At 42.1% G+C, this 6,000-nt stretch overlaps 1 protein-coding gene across 1 annotated transcript in view; it reads right to left on the reverse strand.

Moving 5' to 3' along the window:
- The window catches only part of KLHDC8A (kelch domain containing 8A), a 47,800-nt gene extending 42,003 nt beyond the window's left edge, over positions 1-5,797 (reverse strand). The window contains exon 1 of the mRNA XM_075850707.1: positions 5,520-5,797. The gene's annotated coding sequence lies outside the window, so the exon portion shown is untranslated. The remainder of the gene's footprint in view (positions 1-5,519) is intronic.
- Positions 5,798-6,000: the final 203 nt, after the last annotated feature.

Genomic DNA, 6,000 nt, shown 5'->3' on the forward strand with positions numbered 1-6,000 from the left:
TACTTACCTGCAAACGTTGATGCTGCTGCAGAATCAACTGTAGCCTCTGGTGCCAATCTGGCCGACACGATGCAGGACCTGGGGCAGGAAGTGAGTGACGTCACAGCGTGATCTGTCGAGAACACGCTGTGTGTCTGCACTGCCAGAAGCTGGGCGTTCTGAAGAGAAGTGGATGATACTTCTCATCAGAACGCCCAGCTAGTAAAAGAAGTAAACACACCCCGATGTAACACACATAATACACGCCCAGTTGGACTTTTACTGTAAACACGCCCAGTTGGACTTTTGCAAGCCTCATTTGCATAAATACAAAAATGGTCATAACTTGGCCAAAAATGCTCGTTTTTTAAAAATAAAAACGTTACTGTAATCTACATTGCAGCGCCTATCTGCTGCAATAGCAGATAGGGGTTGCAAAATCTGGTGACAGAGCCTCTTTAAAGAATTTGGAGGCAGATTTTGACCTGCCCACACTATCTTGCCGCGTTTTTTTGCTGCACTTTTTGCCCGCGGCGATTGAGGACAGCAGACAAAAAACGCAGCGAAAAATGCATTTTCTGCCTCCCATTGATTTCGATGGGAGGTCAGAGGCGGAACAGCGGCAAGAAAGGACGTGCTGCTTTTTCTTTTTTCTGCGACTGGCTCCCATTGATTTCAGATTAAATCAATGGGAGGCGGTTTTGGAAGTATTTTGGTGCTGATTCTGACGCAGTGTCCGAGTCAATATCAAGGCCCAAAAACTCTGTGAACTGGGCCTTATTGTTAGGGCTTATTCAGACGAACGTGTAATACATCCGTGCAACGTGTGTGATTTTCACGCGCCTCGCACGGACCTATGTTACTCTATGGGGCCGTGCAGACTGTCAGTGATTTTCACGCAGCGTGTGTCCGCTGCGTAAAACTCAGGACATGTCCTATATTTGTGCATTGTTCGTGCATTACGCACCCATTGAAGTCAATGGGTGCATGAAAATCACGCTCAGCACTTTCGCAGCAGTATAAACTATGAATGAAAACAGAAAAGCACCACGTGCTACAAACATACAAACAGAGTGTCATAATGATGGCGGCTGCGCGAAAATCACGCAGCCACGCATCATACGCTGCTGCCACACGGAGCAGTTATGGACCTTTTGCATGCGCAAAACGCCACGTTTTTTGCGCACACAAAAACCACACGCTTGTGTAAATCCGGCCTTAGGGTAGGAACACACTAGGCATGAACACTGCGGATTATATGCAACACATTTTATTGCAGAAAATCCGCAGCGGTGTTTGACGGCCCCCATGATGAGAGGGGGGTCCCGCAGCTCACGACATTCTTTTGGTGAAAAAAACGGGCCCCATTGCAGGGGCCTGTTTTTTTTCTACCAAAGGCAAAGTCGCGGCAGTTGCCGGGCCCCCCTTTCAATTAGGTTTGGCCGGGCCCCTCACATCAGTACCCCCAATACCCCCCTGATGGCGGCCCTGGGTAGCATGATATAGTGCTGGACGGAGTACCGTTAACAGGCAGTGCCACGGTAGGGGGGCCCAGAAAATTTAGCTGTATGGGGCCCTGAAATTCCTGATGGCGGCCCTGGGTGGAGGCCCCTGGTCAATTGTTCCTTTTGCCCTGGTAGCAGAGTACATTGCAGAGAAGTAAAGTCTAGGACTCCAAGGAATCCATGTCACTTTTTTTGGCAGCCAGCCAAGGCGGCTATGTGCTGTACAGAAGGTTGAGTAGTTAAAGGAACAGTGTCACCCAAAAAATTTTTTGATATCAGTTTGATGTTAGTGTTTTATTAAAAACATTTATATTTATTTGTGTGTTTGTGTGTTACTTTTTTTTATTTTTTTACTTTTTCTTCCCTATGGGGGCTGCCATATTTTTTTCCATTTCTGTATGTGTCGATTAACGACACATACAGACATGGAATACGGCAGCTACAGTCCCATAGTGAATGCGAACGGGGCCCGTTCCATCCACTATGGTGTACGCCATCTGTGTGGGAACGGCGCATGCGCCGCTCCCACACAGTCCAAGTTGAACTGAGCGCCGTCCGGCGCCATTTTCCTGTAGACCGGAAGTCGCGGCCAGACAGTAAGATTACTACTTCCGGTCGCGGCTTCCGGACTTGTGCACTTGGAGCAGCGGCAGCAGATGGAGCGGACGGACTGGAAGGAGCGGCGGCGGCAGGAGCAGGTAAGTGATTTCTATGTATGTTCATGTTTCAGTGTGTGTTTACTAGTGTATTTAAACCTACTACACTGTGTGTTAGCTCAAAAAATGGCGACACACAGTGTAGGAGATTTGACCGTTCAATCCCCTCGTTTCTCCCAGCACTAGCCAGGATAAAGGAGGGGGGGGGGATTCTGAGAGCTCACTAGAGCGAGGGATTTTTTTCCAATTTTGCAGCATAAAGCAATGTGGTTGCTTTACCACATGCAATGCTGCAATTTTGGGAATTGCTCCATCTAGTGACCAGTGCTGGGAAATATTATAAATTAGAATCTAATTTATAATATTTCCTGACTCGTGAAAATAATAAAAAAAATTAGAACAATGTTTAATCACCTACACACTAATTGTTTAACTAAAAAAAAAAATACATTTTTTGCTAGCAACACATTCCCTTTAACTTTTGGACTCAATAACTCGGACATAACGTCTCCATTATGTTTTGACGGGGTATCAGGGAAGAAAAGTTACACGTTCTTGTAATCACTGATGACAAACAGAGACAATACTTCAGATGACAGAATAAGAACAGTAAGAATAGGGCCTGCCCTATTTCTACTTATCCAAGTTTGTCATCAATTTGTATGTGCTCCGGTTTCTATTTACAGATCTATGTGTTCTAAAAATGTAATTGACCCAATATCGAAATAATGGACTCTAAACAAGTCTAATCTTCCGTGCTCAATATAGAATAGATAATCAGAGTATGTCAAGAAAAACAGGCCTTATAATATGTATGTGGCACAAACAAAAACTATTGCTATTCTTGTACCCCAGGACTAGGCCTTGTAAGTACACATCTAACATAAATATGTTTAAGTGCTAAAATCTTAATGATGGAGACAGCATATATGTTTCTTGGTGTGATTCATGTGTTCAACAATTTTATCCTTCGCCCAACCTGATCTGCCTATTATCCATATGCAAACACCTGCTAATGAGTATTTATATGTTCATTAAATACTAACATTGTTGAGGGGATGAGAGGAGGAATCCCAGGGAGGGGCAAGGGCGAGACTGTAGAGGGCGCTAGATGCTCTGAGAAGCACACCGCAATGTTCTGCTTTATTCTGTAAGCGCAGATAAAGATGTTTAAACCATACATAGCTTAAGATGTGGTTTACCTGACGGGCGGAGTTTAAGGCTTCGTTCACATCTGTGTCGGGACTCCATTCATGGGTTGCGTCGGACCTTTCCGTCAGGGGAACCCAAGAACGGAATCCAAACTGAAACAAATGGTAACCATAGGTTTCCGTTTGCATCACCATTGATCTCAATGATGACGGATCTGGAGCAAATGGTTTCCGTTTGTCACCGTTGTGTAAAGGTCCAGTTGTATTGACAGAATCCATAGCGCAGTCTACTATGGTATTGATTCTGTCAAAACAACGGAAATGTTTTTGCTTTTGCTTTTGAATTTTATAAGTGACTTTAAGTATTAACATGTTTGCAGAAAAAAAAAAGACAGAGACATGACTAAGAGCCTTCTCAGTGATTGACAGCCTTCCCTGTATGAGTGTGAGCACAGAGGTACCTGTCAATCATGGGGTAGGACCGCCCACTGGACTCAGCCCATATGAGAAAAGGTTTAAATGAATAAATTACAAGTTGTACTGAATCTTTTGCTACAAACATATATATCAATCTCCTCAGCTCCTCTTGCTCTATAGCATGCTGCCTGCGGGTTGGACTGTATTTTCAACAATTCAATTGCTCTTTCAAGAAGACATAGTTATCAGTTATGCATTTCAATGAATAAAGTGTTGGCTAATATCTAATTATCATAAGAACTTAGTTACTAAAATATCAGTGTAAACGACAGCACTAAATTATATAACAAATGTAAAATTCTAGTAGTATTTACTGCAGGTCGATATACTAGGCGTCATTTAACAGAAAGAAGGAATGCAGCAGCAACTTTAACTGTAAGTTTATAACAGCGTCCTGTTTAGACTGGACCGAGACTTGTTCATGATGAGAACCATTCACATCGACATATTTCATCTTTACGGCTTTGATTTACGTTCGGCTTAAATCGCCTGCTTATCTGGTTACGCAAAATAAAACACGACAATTCCTCCTAATGAGATCTTCTTTGTGATCACTTTATGATGGTAAAGATAACCGTTATATAAAGCTCTCCTGTTGGAAATGAAATTTTTCCCCTTTTTTCTGCACATTGATCATGTTCTACAGTCTCATTGTAGAAAAAAATCACTATGTTGAATAGCAGTCTGTATATAGAAGACTAGTAAAAAAGCTGAGTGCAGACAGGGTTAAATTGAAAGCGTGCACCAGCACACACATTATTTAATCAGGGAGATCTAGGGCTCATCTGCAGTAGATAAAAACTCGCAGAAGCGTAAAATATCTAATTACATATCCGAAATTCTCTCTGTTGCACCTATTTCATCCTCAAGCGTGACTTTTTTCACTCCATGTAAAATATTTGGCTATACTCAGAGCTAGAGACTTCTATAGCAAATCCTTTTAAAAGTGAAAACCACACATAATACAAGAAGGGTTCAGGGACATGTCACAGCCGCCACAACAAAGTGTAGGTGTTAGTGGCATTCACTTATACGGAGATAGTGATGCCAAGAACAGCTTGGGCTCCTATAATCTGCTTTCATCCAACAGACTAAAACATCAAACCCTGCTTAATCCTAGGTCTTTATTCGGGATTGCCTGCTGTCTAGATTTCATTACCAGTTTCTTCCTAACTGCATAATATGGGAATCTTTCTATAGACAATTGTAAATTAAATGTGGTGCAAAATTATATATTTTTTTGTTTTATTTCAGGGAAAATAGTAATATTATGGTGACATTAAAACAGGTTTATAGGTCTTTGATAACTGTACTGTACCATCTACAACACTTTCAGTGAACATTCATCAACATAGCCATAAAGTAAAATTCATTCCCATGTGTTAACTATAGCATCTCTATATTAAAAAGCATTGCTTTTTGAGAAACCCAGCGATGTTGTGCCCCAGATATAGGAGACCTATAATATAGCCTGAGTCTGAAGGGCAGCTTGTAAAACCATTTAACTGGTGCATACCGCTGTCTGAAAGATGAAATTAAAAATTGTCTACTAATGACATGGTTAGAATGCACCATCAAGGGTTTGTATCCATGACACCCAAGGTGACAGAGCCGGCAGACTACAACGTTAAGCACGATCCCTGTGACGGCACCGCAAGATTGGATAGCCTTCAGCATCGTAAATGCACAGCTTAGTAAAATGTTGAGAACTGGGACCTGTAGGGGTTAATACGGAAAGCCACTGTACTCACCGTATTCTCCAGTATGATCAGTTTTCTTGGTGCTATCGCCAAGTTTGATAGTGAGAAAGTCCAAATCCAATGTCTTCCTCAGAGCTTGTCTCTCCCAATATTGTGCTCCTTTCCTCTCAAAGCAAACATGCCTCCTCTCCCTCACAGCATGCTTCCTGCCAGTCCCCCTATTCCTCACATGCATACTACGTTGTGAAGTCTGTGCTTTTTTTCCTCCCTTCTCGCAGCCCTTAGGGAATGACACAAGCTGTGATTGAAGAATGCTTCAAAAAGGGAAAAAAAAAGCCTGGAGAGAAGGAAGTGTATGAGCAAATGAATAGTCAATTCCTCAAGCATCAAAGCTTGATTTATGCTGGCAATAGATGGAACGATTTTTGTTACAAACGACAAACACTTCAATATAAAAACATCACACCAAGATTGTATCAAATTAACGGAGTGTCTCAGAAATATAATAATTTATATTATGGATGCCAATGAT

Source organism: Rhinoderma darwinii, chromosome 2 (assembly GCF_050947455.1).
Source record: "Rhinoderma darwinii isolate aRhiDar2 chromosome 2, aRhiDar2.hap1, whole genome shotgun sequence".
Lineage (NCBI taxonomy): Eukaryota > Metazoa > Chordata > Amphibia > Anura > Rhinodermatidae > Rhinoderma > Rhinoderma darwinii.